Source organism: Canis aureus, chromosome 8 (genome assembly GCF_053574225.1).
Source record: "Canis aureus isolate CA01 chromosome 8, VMU_Caureus_v.1.0, whole genome shotgun sequence".
NCBI classification, from domain to species: domain Eukaryota; kingdom Metazoa; phylum Chordata; class Mammalia; order Carnivora; family Canidae; genus Canis; species Canis aureus.
Window position 1 is genome coordinate 26,241,121 of NC_135618.1, and position 16,560 is coordinate 26,257,680.

At 38.8% G+C, this 16,560-nt stretch overlaps 1 long non-coding RNA gene across 4 annotated transcripts in view; it reads left to right on the forward strand.

Moving 5' to 3' along the window:
• LOC144318530 (uncharacterized) overlaps window positions 1-16,560 on the forward strand; it is a 60,805-nt gene that overhangs the window by 13,058 nt on the left and 31,187 nt on the right. For 3 of the 4 annotated variants that reach the window (XR_013384518.1, XR_013384519.1, XR_013384517.1), the window contains one exon: window positions 5,632-5,725. This is a non-coding gene — a long non-coding RNA (uncharacterized LOC144318530). Of the gene's footprint in view, window positions 1-4,313; window positions 4,445-5,631; window positions 5,726-16,560 lie in introns of all 4 variants that reach the window. The other variant, XR_013384520.1, reaches the window with a different exon arrangement.

Sequence of the window (16,560 nt, forward strand, 5' to 3'; positions counted from 1 at the left end):
TCTTTTTTATCTTCAGAGGTAAGTGCAATTATGTAAGCCCGACACATCTACTTTGTATCCCAGTGACCTCTGTGGAAATACAGCTTCATCAGCAAGACCACTGCATTACAAAATTCCAGGGGGCACCATTCACAAAGAAGCTGACGTGAATGGTGCCCCCTGGAGTTGTGCGGTGCTGTGGCCTTTTATCCAGATAAATTTCCTTGTTGTAAAACGCAGTGAAAGATACATCTTCCAGAAGGAGCACCTTGAAAATACACTCATTACTTAGAGTAGTGGTATTTGTTCAAGTAATAAGGGTGCACATCAGTGTCATCTGAGTACCTTTTTTCCTCTTTTTTTTTCTATTGAGGTATGATTGACATGTGATATTCTATTAGTTTCCAGTGTATGATATAATGATTCATTATTTGTATAAGTTGAAAAAGGAACACCACAGTAAGTCTAGTTAGCATCCTGAATATCTTTTTCAATATTCACATGCCAGGTCCTTTCCAATCCTATCTTTTGCATCACATGGATAAGTAATTAGACTTCAATAGGATGTAGAGAGTTATTTTTAAAATCCATTTATTCAATTAATATATAGTAAGAACTTTTCATGTGCCAGACACACTGGCCTTCTTTAAGTTAAATGAAATCATGGAAGTAAAGCACTTGGAACAGTGTTAGCTCTGAATATTACTATTATTATTCTAGAACATATGAAGCTCCTTCTTACTCCAAGACTTTTTTTTAAAGCTACAGTTTCCCTCTGTTTTAGCATGTTTCTCCCCCTTTCCACACCCTTACCCTCTGTAGCTAAATTCTTTTTACTCTCCAGACCCCACCTTAAAAATCACCGCCTAACTATTCTACCTAAAGTAATTTCTCTCCTCTCTCTTTGTACCTGTCTCAGCCCCACATTGGTTTCCCACATAGCACTTATCACCACTTGTCAGGATCTTATTGATTTATTTACTTATTTATTGTCTGGCTCATCCAAGGATGGGTAATCTACGAGGTGGGGGAAGTGTGTAAATATTGTAGGACCTCAGACAATCTTTATTAAAAGAATACATGAATAACTGATTGATCACATCATTTTATTTTCCCAAGAAAAATTCAGCATTCAGTTCACCTGGAAGTCTACTCATTTTTTTTTTCCTGTGGTTTTGAATCAAATTGTGAAACCAGTTTTGATGGGATGCAGTCAGTGTGTTTACTGATTTCTTTTCAAATTTGAGAAAGGCTTGAATTTAAGAGAAATGTGTTGGCATGTAAGTAGCAAATTCTTAATACTTTGTGGGGGTAGTAGCCTCATAAGGCTCTGTTGTGCAAGCTCCTTGTGGTATCACAGCAAACACCCTGAAGCCTAAGATCAAAATATGGAACATTTAATTATTGTATGTGAATGTATTGCTGATTCAATCACACAGTTTGTGTAAAGGACAATATAAATGCCTGTATGTTCTAATTTTTTAGAACGAGATAGTTTCTAGGCTGTCTCCTCTACCAAATTTCATTGACCTAGACATTCTCAGATGCAATAAATAAAAATTATTATGCCCTGTATAATATATAAAATGTGTACTGTATTGTTTTGCTGTGACAAAAATTAATGACATTCACACTGGTTGAATTTTTACCACTGACTAATAATCAACTCTGACTTCACTGTACTGGCCATGATGGCAGAGTCAAGTGATGAATGTAGAGTTGTCTAATCCAGCCCCTTAGCAGGCAAATGGGGAGAGGAACTGATTCCAAGAGAAGGTTGTGTGGGCAGTCAAATACCTCAAAATCAGTCTTCTCCAGCACACACACAAAAATATCTGTGAAATGAAAATAGGAGCAGAAAACTTGAAGTATCTTTTACAAAAACATAAAATAATGCATTAGGAAAATGCATCTTGCTTCATGTAACTTTTTATCAAAATTCACACTATCTCACTATATATAAGACTATGTATATTTCCTTATGTAACACCGCATTCTTTGAATTTATGAAGAGCAACAGTTTTATTCTAAATGATCTTCCTAGTTTTAATTTTTCCTCTGATATATACAGAGGTATGCATGTCTGGGGTAATATGAGGAATGTCATTTCAATTCTACTCTCTTTTCCAGTTTTCAGAATGTCTGTGTCTCCTCAGGCATGATTTCCCTGACTTAAGTTTCACTGGATAACTAAGAATCATTCCTTCCTTGATTATCCTTGGTCCACAGTAAATATCTTTCTTTTTGTCTCCCTTTCTTCTCTTCTACCTTTTCCTTTTATCTTCCAAAAACCCATTATTATTTTCTCTAAACAACAATTCTCAGTTTCTTTTGTAGTTACACAACTGTTGTGAATATTAATGGTATCCTTCAAGGGGTATTATTTATAGCAGGAAATATGGGTCTTTGATCAGTGGTTTTTCTTAAATAGAAACCTCATGCATTGTGGGTAGATTGTATTTCTCTTATGTTGGGCATTTCGTTGCTCATTTCCATCTTTCCTTATATTACAGAGTTGGAGGCCGTTGGAGACTTTTAAGTTGTTCTTTTTAAAAAGCCTTTTTCCCCTTTATTATGTGATCTCTCTAATGCTGGCCTTGTGTATGGTGATGTCTGCCCTGGTTGGAAATCCTTTTGCTACACTCCCTAAAGGCAGCAAGTGATTCAGGGAGGAGTGTGTAATTTGTTTTGTACCGTGGAATTCCTGCCATGCCTATATGTATTTAGACCACAGGCAAACCAATAAAGTTGTCATAGAAACAAAGCATTTCATGAATAAATCAATCCATAACAAACTTGTAAACTTCAAACAACCCACTGTGCCTTAACAACACATCCGTTACATACACAAAATAATCATGTTTGTAATGAGCAATGCACAATATTATTCTTTCCCATACATTTGGTCCTGTTTGCCATCTTATAAATATTCCTTAATGTATTTTTATGCAGCCTGTGGATTCCTACTGAGCTGGAATGAAATAAGTAACTCTAGCTGGGCATGATTATACTGGAAAAGCAGACTTTTAAAAATGTAGCTCATGGTGAACCCCAGTTCAAACAATATGCTTGAAATACCTACTCAGATGACCAGAGGGGATTGAAACCATGGCTAAGCAAAGTTTCCTCATTTTGATCAACTCCAGTATTCTTTTTCACTTTCAGTTTGCCTGTTTGGCTCAGTACCCTGTTCTGCATACAGTGTCTTCAGAGAATGTGGTTGACTGGCGGGGGCAGGAAGGGTAGCGATAAGGGAGCTATTTGAAAAATGACACTGAGTATTTTAAAAAGGACGAATGGTGTCTGCCTGGAACTATCATGACTAGATTGGAGAAAGAGAACACTTTGAGGAGGAAAAGTGAATGTTATTGTGTAAAACTTAAATTCCTTTGCAGACGGTAAAAGGACAAGAAAAAGGCACACATAGAAAAGGAGGTCAGTGTAATACAAGTCCTCTGGGGCTTGCTTTGGCTTCCCGAACACTACAACTTTTCTTATTTTCATTCTGAGTGAAATTTTCTCTGTGGCTACGTTTAGGTCCTGCTTTGCAGACATGGTACACTAGATCGCCTTGTACAGGTGTCTTCTATTCCCATGAGTTCAGTGAAGGTCTTTGACCATGATTTCACGGTGACATCTTAGCCTAATTAGATATTTCCCAAATGCCTGTAATCAGAGGAGCCTTCTGTCAGTATCTTAGGGTGTACATGTGAACTTTATTTTCCAGTAATTAACTTCCACTTTACTATGTTAAGTCTCAATTTTTGCCCCTTTGTGGCATCTGAGAAGATTCCACAACTTTTCAGTCACTGTCAGTTATTAAATTTAATCTATTTCTAACCTTAATCCCATATTTCAGTCAAAGCACTTTCCTCTACCATCTAAGTGAGGAGGATGGCTTTAGTCAGCCCTCTTACTTTCCCTCTCTTACTCCAAGGGTTTATGTAAGACCTCTGGGACATCTCTGTCCCTAAGGTCTACTCAGTTTAGGCAGGAGGATGGATAGGGCAGGCCGAAATTTTCCTAAGCTACTAGGCAGGCTCTTCCTCATTCTGGTGTATCTACTGGTGACCTCTACTACCAACTGTTAGTCTTGCATAGGTGATGTGCATGGTGTCCTTGGGTCTTCAGTGCTCATCAGCCACTGATGAAACCCTCATAAATGGGATGCAAGGGTTTTACTGCATGAAATAGTGTCCCCCTGAAATTTGTGTGGATTTGAACCTATGAATGTGACCTTATTTGGAAATAGGGTCTTTGTAGATATAACCAAGTTAAATGAAGTCATACTGGATTAAGGTGGGTCCTTACCCAATGACTGGTAACCTTTTAAGACAAGGGAAATTTGGACACAGAGACATAGGAGGGGAGATGCCATCTGAAGATGGAGGCAGAGATTGGAGTGATGCATCTACAAGGCTAAGACCACTGAGGACTTCTAACAACAACCAGAAGCTAGGAAAAGGCAAGGAACATTTCTCCCCTAGAGCCTTCAGAGAGGAGCATGGCCTGCCCACACATTGATTTCATACTTCTAGTCTCAAAAACTGTGAGAGAACAAATTTCTATTATTTTTAAGCCCCCAGTTTGTTATACTTTGTTCCGGTAGGCCTGGGAAACTAATGCACTCCCTACCTCAGACTCCTGTTTTAGATAGAGAAAAGGAAGCAAGAGCTTCTGAATATCCTTACAAACCTCTTCATCCGTGTTCCAAACCGAAGTCATTCTCTTTCCCTAACTCTGTTCTTCGGTGTGTATCTGTAGCTCAGAGCCTGCAGCTCCCCATCTCTGTGAATCCAGCCTCACCTTTGAAAGTCACCAGTCTACACTTCCCTCTCCCTCACATTCCCTCTCCACATTGTTAATTCTTCACCTCCTTTAGAGTGAAATCCAGTTGCTTGAGGTTTATTATGCCTTCATGGTTCGCCCTGTGGCTACCTCACTGGCTTCACCTGCAACCACATCTGGACATGATACTTTGCTTCTCTTGTCAGACTGCCTGTAGTTCCTCACCCATGCCAGCTAAGGGCATGATCTCTCTCCTCCTCTGGGCCCCAATAGCACCCCATAGAAGGTAATCACTGGCGTATTCTCCTCTGTCTCACTAAATATTGAGGTCAGCAGGGCAGGTTCTTGGCCTTATTTATCTCTGTTCCCCTTAAGAAAACAGGGAATGACTGCTCTGTTTGGAGAAATGGAAGGAGGAAAGGCGCAATATGGGTGGAAGTAGAGCCAAGGGATAAAGCTCAAGAAAAAGGAGATAAAACTAAAGACAGACAGAGTAGGCTATCATAATGGGTTACTTCAACCCTCCTGGAATGTCAGTTTTCCACTAACAGTAAAGGGCTTCACAAGGGGTATTTAATAAATACATGATAAATGGCAGAACAAATGATAACATGCACAGATGGCTTACTATGTATCAGACCTATGCTGAGCACTTAGCCTGCATCTCTCACTTAATCTCCATGACAGCCTAATGAGAAATATGTTTCCCTCTTATTAATGAAGCTAATAGGGCTCTGAGACATTAAGTAAATTTTCCAAGGTCACACACTTAGTAAGTGGAAATGGGATTTGAACCCAGGTGTGTTTGAATCTGACGATTATGATTTTAACAACTAAGATTGGTTGTCCTATTGTGTTACACAGGTTCTGACCATTATGGAATATTCTTCTACAACTGAGAAAGTGCAGCTACTGAATGCAGTCTTTCCCTTATTGGCACAACATCAATCTAAAGTCGGTAAGGAATATCTTCATTAAGGAATATTCTGCCCAAGTTTCATACCTCAACAATTTATTTAATCTTTGCATCATGGAGAAGTGAGGTAAACACTTTTAGGATATCATGGAGGAACCTTTAAACATTTATGATACATATTTCCTTAAATGTAAAACAGAATTATTATTGAGGGTTGCTATAAGTATTACATGAAATAATTGAAAATGTTAATTTCCTTGCTTTTCTCCATCTTTCTCTTAAAATAAAAAGATTGAGGAATTTTAGCTATGGCTTGCATATAGTACCTTATAATTTATAAAAAGGCCTACATATCTCCTTAATCTCATTAGAATAAAAAATTCATATTAAGACATCTTTCATGTAAGAACTACTATTAGTAGTAATTCATCTGACCGGCATATCTGGAGGGCTGAAGAGATACAGCTTCTGAGGGGTCCTCTCCATTAAGCTGGGCCAGATGTCCCAGGGCAGGCAATGCCAATTCACTTCTGAGCAGATACTGTGCTCTTGGCATCCCCAGCCACCCAGTGATCACTTAGTAGCTAGCTGTGGACCACTGAGCACATCAGGGTCAACCCCAATCCCCTGGGAAGTCTCATGAGATGAAGATAGTATAAAAAGACTATAAGCTCTGGCTTAACTATAAGCCAGGTTTCAAAGAATCTAACTTAGACTTTAAACTCTTAAAATTCACTGGGTCAAAAGCAAAATCTGTATCAGATTCTTACCCTGAGTACATAGGTACATTTTTTTTCTCAGTAGAATATCCATAGGATTCAATACATTTTCAGAGTGGTTTATGAACCAAAATAGTTTAGGAATATTTTATTTTAGGACTCTTCTGAGGATTCTTACCACTTCCTGGGTCCTAAAGAGTCTGACCCAATGATTCCCTCCTCCCCAGAAGCACTACGAAGGACACTTACGTCTAAAAACCTTTTCGAGTATTTTTGTACAAAGCATTTTTAGGCTTTGTAGTTTTACTACTCTGGATTCATTTTTGCATGATAATTGTGGCTTTTGACTCCTGAATGAGGCTGCAGGTTTTGGGCAGTGCAAAGCAGACATGTAAGCTTATGGAAATTCAAGCTGCTTTGAGGGTCTGTTCATTGAGGCTCTTCCTTCTTGAAATTGCCATATAGCCATCTTTCCCACTTGAATTTCTATAAACACTAAGTTAGAAACAAAATTTACCTATTGAATAGGGGAGTAAATCTTTCTTCAATTATTCATCTGTTTTGGGGGGGGAATGGTTCAATTTACATATCTAAGACACAATTTTAGGGTTTGTAGCCTGACAGACCCAAGTTCACATTTTGTGTTCTTTACCTACTAGTTTGAATTGAGAGGTAATGATAGTGGAGAGAATAGTAGCTCAGTCTCAGAATTAAAGTGACAGTTAAACAAATAAGACTGAGTGCATGATAGTTTGGTTGTAAGCATTGTACTAAGTGCTTTATGTAAAATATCTCAGGCTGATCCTCAGAATAACCCATGTTAAAGGTGAGGTAGTTAAGGCTCCTGTATGTGAGGTAATGGCTCTAGGCCCCCATATGGTCAGTGACAGAGCAGTAGTCGGATCGCCTAGTGCGTTACCTCGCGGACTGCACATGCTTACCACATACTTGGCCTTCATCCTCTCATCAGTTCAGGAGAAATAGAACCCTTGTGGTACAAAGAGTGACTTTCTTTTTGTTTCTCCTGACCCCACCCAACCGTGAGCCAGTCCTTGGGGCCTCACCCCCATGGCTTCCCTTCTTTCCAGCTCTCTATCACAAAGGCGGATAACTTACTGAAAGGCATCTGCAGACATTATCTGGTAATTAGGCTCATTAATTTTATAGGAAATTCTTTAATTTTCTGTGGGGCCATGTTCTTGAAATGCATTATCTCCCTTTTATGACTTTGCTTGCCTTGGTGTCAGTAGAGATTAAAGGTAACATGCCCTGCTGGGAACAAACACAATTTTCCAGCAGCTGCATTTTGTTTTCCTTAATAATTAACAATTGCTGCTGACTAACCCTTGCAGCATAAAATGCCCACCTTATCACGAAGGAGTGGGCATTGGTTTGAGGAACTCACAAGGGATATCAGAAAAAGAAGTGTGATTAAAGCATTAAAGATTTAGAAGTTGACATTAGGATGAAAGGTGGAATTACAGTAAATATAACGCTGTTTAACATTAAATAGAATGTGTTGTACTTGAAACAGTTGTTCATTTCAACATTAATTATTAAAGGAACCTGACAACTCATTTTTAATTCGCAACTAAAGACACAATTTCTTAAGATATAAATACAACAAAGGAGCTCAGAGGGTTGGTGCTTCTTTATCGGTAATGATTCCATGTTTTCTTCTTGATTTAATCTATAAACAAATTAGGATGGAATATGCCTAAACTGTATAAACCAGGCATAAATTTGTGGTGAGCTGATATTATGACACTGGACAAAGAGATTAAGCAGCAAGTTAGGTTATACTGGAAATTGTTTCACATATTCCTCGTTATTTCTATTTGAGGATTTTCTTGGAGATACACAATTTAAAGGGCATTTGAGGCAAACTTTGTACTTTATGTCTTAAATCAATTTTCTTCTGGGGGCAGGGAAAGCATGTTCATCCTTTGCTTTTTAATGAGAGACAAAGAACAGATAATAGTGTGATCAAATATGCATTGCCAGGGTTTCTATGTGAAATTGATAACTATTCAAGTTGGGTTTTAAATCTACCATCCATTAAAATATGCATGCTGTTTGGTGAGTAAAACTTTGGAGGAAGTTCTTGGTGGCTAAATGACAGTGTACAAATGTACTTGCAAGAGAGAGGAAAGCAGCCTAGTGAAGGAATTTATGGTGGGGGAATTCACAAGGGCAATTTCAGTTATTCTTTTTGGTAAAATACAATAAAAGTCAATAGTGCCACTGAGTGATTATGACTTATTTTTCACTTTAAAGAATGTCTTCGGATGGGTATTAGAGTGTTCAATTTAGCAGGGCTTGGATACCTTTATTCCATGACTGGAAGTTGTAAAATATTTAGGATCATCATTAAGAGTCTTTGAATTTTATCTATTTGAAAATAAACTGAAGTATGAAAAGGACCAACAAGAAGTTACTGACAAACATGTACTTTCCTTAGAATATGTTTCTTTACTTTCCTCTTGTTTGGATTTCTTTCTTATACTATAGTTATTCTATCTGGGCTGCGAGGGAAATATTTCTGATGTGTGGTGGCTCTCAGTCTATTTAACATATCGTCACACACGGTGTCTGTGAGCTTAGGCTAAGTTATACTTCAGTAACAAAAAACCTCAAAATGTAAAGGCTCACATTAATGAAGGTATATTTCTTAGTCATGTTACATCTTCATTGAAAGTTGGCTCTTCACTCTGGGACTCGGGCTTAAGGACCATCTTCAATCTGAGATATTATAAGTGTCATGATTTTGGGAAAAAGACAGAGGGCAGAATCACTGAGAGGTTTAATGGTTCTTAAAGCTTCTGCTTAAAATTGCCATATATCACTTAAGCTTAAATTTTTTTGGTCAAAGGAAGTCACAGAGTCAATTCTGATGTTATTGGGAAGGCAGGAAAGGCAATCACTTTCAGAAACAGTAATGAAATTTGCCTACTCTCCACGTTACACATATCCTGAAGTTTGCCTATGGTTATATAATTTGAGATGTATGAATGAAACTTTTTTGGGGCGATTTAGGTTGAGGGTTTTGCACCTCATCCTTCCCCTGATAATCTTAAATGGAATATTATCACGCTGATTTTTATAGTAGAAAATAATTCAATAAAAATGATTTTTTATTTAGAAAAATCAAGCCTTAATCAGTGTGCTAGGGTTGTTGGGAAAACAAAATTCTATCAATTGACCCTGCCCTCGGGAATATGGATCAGAAAAATTGGATAGGTCCTATCAATTGTAGCATGTGTTTATACTACCACCTTGAAATGGCACATCTAGAATTAAGCATACCCTATGGCTACTAGGTTGGTTGTACTTCTCAGTGTGAGAGTAAGATGAAATAGTTACTGCAAAATATAAGGTCATTACCCTATATAGATAAAGGGGTAACTGCCCCTGAAATGAGTTATGAAAACCTCATTTTACAAAATAGGAAAATAAAGCATATTTATGATGAAAGAGAATAATTTTTAGAATATGTCTTGAATAGTGTTGTAGAGTTTGCAAAGTGCTTTTACAAAAATCATCATTTGAGGTATGCAGGGTATATATTATTAACCTCATTTTCTGTGTAAGAGAACTCGGGTTCCATGAGGTTAAGTAACTTGCCTAAGGAAATGACAGACCTGGGATTCAAACTCAGTCTTTCTGCTCTAAGTCCAATATTCTTTCTACAAACATAAGCACAATGCCATGTCCTACTCACTCTTGTGGGAAGGAACAAAATGAGGACCAAATTGGAAAATACGTTACAATGGAAAAGAACATGGACCTGAGTGTAGGCCTGGTTGTGGTACTTCAGTTGTGTTACACTTTCAGACGGGTCACTTTGGCTTTCTGTGTCTCAGGTTTTTTTCACCGGCAAAATCAGGGGGTTGGATTATATTTTTTCCTCAAGGTCTTGTCTTAATAGTACTATTTTATAAATTTAAAAACTTAACGGCGTCTTTTCATTCACACTGACCCTCAGGATTCAGACACCTACCAAATTAATTAGGAGAATGCATTTTTCCCTGGTGCACTATGTAAAACTGCCCTGATATTGTAGTGATCAGCTTTGTTTTTATTGTTAGCACCAGTAGCTTAACTTAAGCTAAGTAAGCAAAACAAAATAAGACAACAACAAAAACGATTGAGTCATGTAACCGGGAATCCAAGGCAACACAAGCTTCAGACATGACCAAAAGCAGAAATCCAGAAAATGTTCCTCATTCTCTTGCTCTCTCGCATGTGCTCACTCTTTCTCTCATGCTTACTTCCTCCTGTTCTCTCCTTCCTCTCTTCCCTATTTGTCTCTGAACAGCTTTAGTTTTTCTTATGGTTAGCTATCTTTTTTTTTTTCATTTGTTGATATATGGGGTATGTGGTTAATGTTAGCTCCAGAGACATAATTTTCTAGCTTCTAGAACATAAGGTGAAAGGAAAGGTCTCTTCTCCAGGTCCAAATCCAAAGAGCTCTGGGAAGGACACTGATTGCCTTGGCTTGGACCACCTGCCCTCCACTAGACTAATTATTGGCAAGGTGAATGTAAATTCTGATTTGCCAGGACTGTGTCACTTGTTCAGCCCATAGCTGTACTTAGTAGACCCTGTAGAATCACACAGGGTTAAGGAACGGATGCTGATGCGTGAGGAATGGGGGAGGGGTCATGGTGAGAAAAGCACAATCAATATTCACTGCACACAGTAAACACACATCTGAGCTGTCTCACTTGAATCGGATTCCCAAATGAATGGAAGAGAACTTGATAATGAAGCAGAAAATATTAAGCCTTTAGATATGAGAGTATAAACATGCTCATGGACTATAACCCAGGTCATACTGCCCAATCCCTCCAATTAACTAAAGAGCATACAGATAATCTATTTTTGACATATTCTTAATTTTAAGAATTGATCACAACATACCTGTACTTCCTTCAGGGTCCCATAAGAAATACCTCGTATATAATTTTATTCATAAGACTGTTTCCCAACGCCTGTTTAATGGACTTCTAGTCTTGGAGTTGTGAGAGAAAGGTTCTATGGCTAATTTCTGTTAAGAAATACTCCTTATTATGTCCATCCCTGGGGAGGAATAGACCTTCTAATCTATCTTAGCACATTTAAAGGTATAGTAAAGAGACTTTGCTTAAACCAGCATTTCCCAAACTTGATTGCAGAACACCCCAACCACGAACACAAGAAGGAAAGAATGAAAGAAAGAGAAGAAACAGAACACTTAATGGTATCATGGGAAAGTTCCTTGGATGGAATTTTGGAAAATAGTGCCTAACTCAATATTGAAACTACATATATTTGTCTTATATCCTCTGTTAGGACAGAAAATTCTTCTAGTATGTCCCTGTTGTTTAGAGTTAACATTTCTTTCAAATTTCATGAGAAGCAAACCAGCTTTCAGTTACTTCTGCATGACAAATATGTTAGAATCTACCAAATCCATAAACTCTTTGATACCGTAAATACAGATCCTGAGATTTAGAGGTGAACATAACTCCAACATTATCACAAACTTATTGCAAAGAAATTATTTATGTGCAAGGGAATGTGTTGGGCATTTGAAATCTGAAGGTGAACAAGACAGATACAATGTCCTTTGGATTGTAAATACTAGCATGTCCTTTCATCTCTGAGCTTCACTCCTCATGTAAAATTGCAATAATATTACATACCTCTCAGAGCTGTTTTGGAAATTACATGAAAGGGCAGTTGTCAAACCAAGCTTAATAATTACTAAAAACGTTAAAATTAATTTCTTCTGAGCATTATTGAGTATCTGTTGAATGCAGGAAACTATTCTAGATGCTGGAATCAGGGGAATTAACAACAAAAAAGAAAAGTTATTGTCTTGAGTAGAAAAATGCTTATAAAAATCTTAGTAAAGAATAGAACTATTAACATAAAGATAAACAATAAAAGGCAGCAAGTGGCAAAGACTAAATGAGGGGCCCTACATTAAATACTACAGAGGCTCAGAAGTGGGGGAAACCAGTATAAGGAAGGTGAGTTCACACAAGGCTTTATGGAGTCTCTGCACACTTGAAGGAAGCAAAGAGGAGGGTGAAGAATGAATTAGGAGAGGAAAATGGCAGAAACAAAGCCATGGAGATGAGAACAATCTGGTTTCAAGGAACAGTGAATAGATGAATGTGATAGTAAGTGGATGCATTTGGCCAGCACAGGTAGCGTATAAAGCTGAGTGTGTAGATTGTCCTGAGAATGAAATGCTTTGAGTACCAGATTGAAGCATGTGCATGGAGGAATTAGAGATTTCTAAGGCAGGAAAGTGGCGTAACAAGGCTAATTTTTCTGGTCAAGTAATATGGCAGTTGTGTGCAAGGATTTCGGATTGGAAGGGAAATTTTAACATTTAAAACTTTCTGGCTAATATACTATTTCTTTTTTCTTTTCTTTTCTTTTCTTTTTTTTTTTTTTTTTTTGGCCTATTGAAATGTGGTTTATAATTAAAAACAAGTAGAAACTCAATGTCCCACAATGGGCAATTGGTTAAATAAATGGGTAGAAACTCAATGTCCCATGATGGACAATTGGTTGAATAAATGGAATATGTAATGAAATATAGCACAGCCACAAAAAAAAAAATGACGTTTTAGAAGAATATAAGAGAAAAATGTTCACTCTACTGAAAGCAAGTTACAAGACCACAATATACAGTGTGATCTCATTTTTAATAATATATGACGATATAATCAGAGAAAAAGAGGTAATACCACATAGCTTACTTTGGGTGGTAGTGTTATGGTTGGTCTTTATTTCTTAGTTTTGCGTATCTACGTTTTCTGAATTCTCCACAGTAAGTCATATTACTTTCATAGTAAGGACAAAATCTATTACGATTTTATAAAAGCTGACCTAGAAAAGACCCTGTGGATTTCTAGACTGTGTGGAGTGTGGGAAGCAGAAAAGGAAGTGGCAAAGGAAGTAGAGACTTCATGTAGGATCAGGAGAGAGTGTAGTGACTCTGTTGCCTAACATGCCTCTTGACCATACAGCCAGCCCCTGAGCTCGGCTCGTTTGGGGTCGGGACACGGCCTCACCAAGCACCTTCTGCGCTGGGCCCCTGCCCTTGTGGTGGATCTCCATCTACACCTTAAACCATCACAAACTCGGGATCCCTGGGTGGCGCAGTGGTTTGGCGCCTGCCTTTGGCCCAGGGCACGATCCTGGAGACCCGGGATCGAATCCCACGTCGGGCTCCCGGTGCATGGAGCCTGCTTCTCCCTCTGCCTGTGTCTCTGCCTCTCTCTCTATCTGTATGTGACTATCATAAATAAAAAAAAAATAAATAAAAAAATAAAAAAAAAAAATAAACCATCACAAACTCCCTCAGCGTGGCAGATGCCTCCAGAGATTGTTAAATGCAGAATCCTGGGCCCAGTCCCAAACCATCTAAATAAGAGTATCTGGGGAGTCTGCTTTTTAAAAAAGCCTCCAGTGTGATTCTTATGCACAGGCCAGCAGCAGAACCTCTGCGTTAGGGTGTGTGCTAAACACCGTGGATCTGGACACAGAGTCGGAGAGGAATGAACCCGGGAGTTTGTGCAAATGGCATGACTGGGTGTTTTAGTCACGAATCAGTAAGTCCAGGATGGAGAAAATATCTTTTGGAACCCAGCTGACACCACGGCATGTGTCCCGGGAGCCTGCTGGGGCCGAGCAGCAGTCCGCAACCAGAGGGTAAGAAAGGGCTTGGCTCCTGGGAGTGACAATCTGTTGGAAGAAGTTGGCAGTCACGTTTCCCAGGTGGCCTGAGCTAAGAGCCAGTGCAGCTCCCCTACTCACAGGACACCGAGCCGCAAGAACAAAGAAATCAATGCGCTGAGGCTCTCTACCTATGAAGCTAAAAGCTGTTCTAAAGCGGTCAGGGTTAGATGAGCCAGAGCGAGGGGCCTCTTGGAAAGAGGCTAATCAGGATTCAGAGACCAAAGGTTCTTACGGAATCAGGAGAGGGGACCTAAGGGGGCACCCATCCATCCCATTATAAAACCTGTATAAATAAATTGTGCTGGATTGTATTATGGTTTCCAGTGATTTGCTGTCCCTCTCGAAAGAGCTTTATATTCTCCACCCACTGACATCAGGCTTGCCCACCTGACTTCCTTTGGCCAATTACATCTGGTGGAATTGATGGAAGCCACTGGCTTGCAGAGATGTGGGATCTGTCATCTGGCCCTACGGTCTCTCCTCTCTGCCTTCCTGGCAAGCGTCCTTCGGAAGCCTTCTGGGGAATGCATCTCCACCGGGGAGTCCTGCTATCCCTGGCCATTCTGCACTGTTCACACACACTGCCAGGAAGGTGCTTGTCTGCTCTACTCTTGTCATTCCCGGGGGGTCTTTTCTAGGTCAGCTCCCCTCTCCTGACACATGGGCGGGGACCGACTGGTTTCCCTTTCTGCCTTTTGCACCGAAGCTAAGGGTCTTTCTGTAAGTGCGGTGACATTCCCAGATTCCTCTGATAGCAGCAGGTGCACATTCTTCAATACAAGGGACAAGGGACATACAACTTGGAATGTCAGAGAAAAGTCTTCAGTTAACTTAATAAAACAATCTACTCTTTGAGATACTGCTCATTTTGAAGCACACGCCTCCAAATACTACTCCTGGGATCTAATTCCTGAAGTAAGGATGACGAGAATCAAGTCCTCTCTTCACCTCATGTTACCTCTCCAGGTAGAAGAGACTTTTGTTTCATTGCTGAGAGTTGGAAGCAGTGTGATGACTCCCTGGTAGCCAGACATCATCAGAGGCTGTGAAACTTTCACTAAGCTTATGAGGTTGCAATGAGGAAAATAATTAGATTTAAAATAAAAAAGACATCTACTAGCCTTCTTTTACAAATTCCAGAGATGGCTAAGAGCCTTGCAAAAACACCCCATTGCATTCTAGGCCAGTCCCAGGAGTGTCCTGATGATGGCTATTTTTGAACTAGTGGTGCATGCAAGGAAAAATCTGCTTTGAATGTAGATGAGTAAACAACTCCGTACATAGAAATTTGAATTACTAAAGAAACAGTTTCTACATATTTCACCTTTCCTCCCATATTCTCATCTGAAGCCACATGGTTAAGAAAACAATCTGCATCTGAGTACAGATAAGCTAACTGCTCTAAACACATACCAAAAAGAAAGAAGAAATGTAAGAAAAAGATTCTCTGGCTAGAAAGTCTCCAAATTAGGAAATTTTGTAAGACATGTTGCTTTTTTCCCCCTATTTTGCTTTTCTGTCTGTTTATTTTTGTTTGTTTTCACCATGTACCATAAGCACCCCGGCTAGAGGAAAACTATTAAATAAGAGCACCAAATAACAACTCAACTTCCCTTTTTGACATAATTTGTAGCAGCCAGCCCATCAAATAAAGGAGAGTGAATGAACTTGGCTTCCCACTGGCCTCTGGAGCCTGACCATTAATGGGAGGCCCTGGTCCATCTTTAAGAGATCCGATCTACTCAGAGGAAGACCATGGCACCACTTTCTCACGCCTAATAGAAAGTGTAGTATAGGAGAAAGACACAGGCTTTGTAACCAGATATTTTCAAATTTAAATCCTGGCTCTGATTGTCATGAGCTATGTGAGCCTAGAGAAATTAATTTCCCTGAATCTGTTTGACCATCTACAAAATGTGACTAATGTGTAGTTGTGAAGGTTAAAAATTATATATATTACACATAGGTCAGATCTTGACTTATTAGATGCCCAACAAATGGTACTTATTTCTTTTTGTGGATTATTTTTGTTTTTGTCGACTTAGAACATCTGTTTATCCACCCATCTATCCTTCCATCTATCCAGAAAATCAGAAGACATGTAATACTAAAGCTGCATCTTTGTCTTGTTGCATGTCTCCTAATTACTATGTTTCCTATTTATGGATCAGTGAAATTAAGCACATAATTTTTTTCCTTCTGGAATAAAAATACAGCATAAGCTTTATAAAGCTTGCATATAAGCCTTAAGACCTTCACTTAAATGGACTGTTTTCGAGGCATGCTTATAAATAATAGAAAAAAAAAACACACATACATTCGAGGCAAAAATGTGCTTACCATTGAATTTGTCAAAATTGAAATTCCTATTAAGTTTCTTTCTTGTACTGCTGCACTAACAGTATTTTACATAAGATC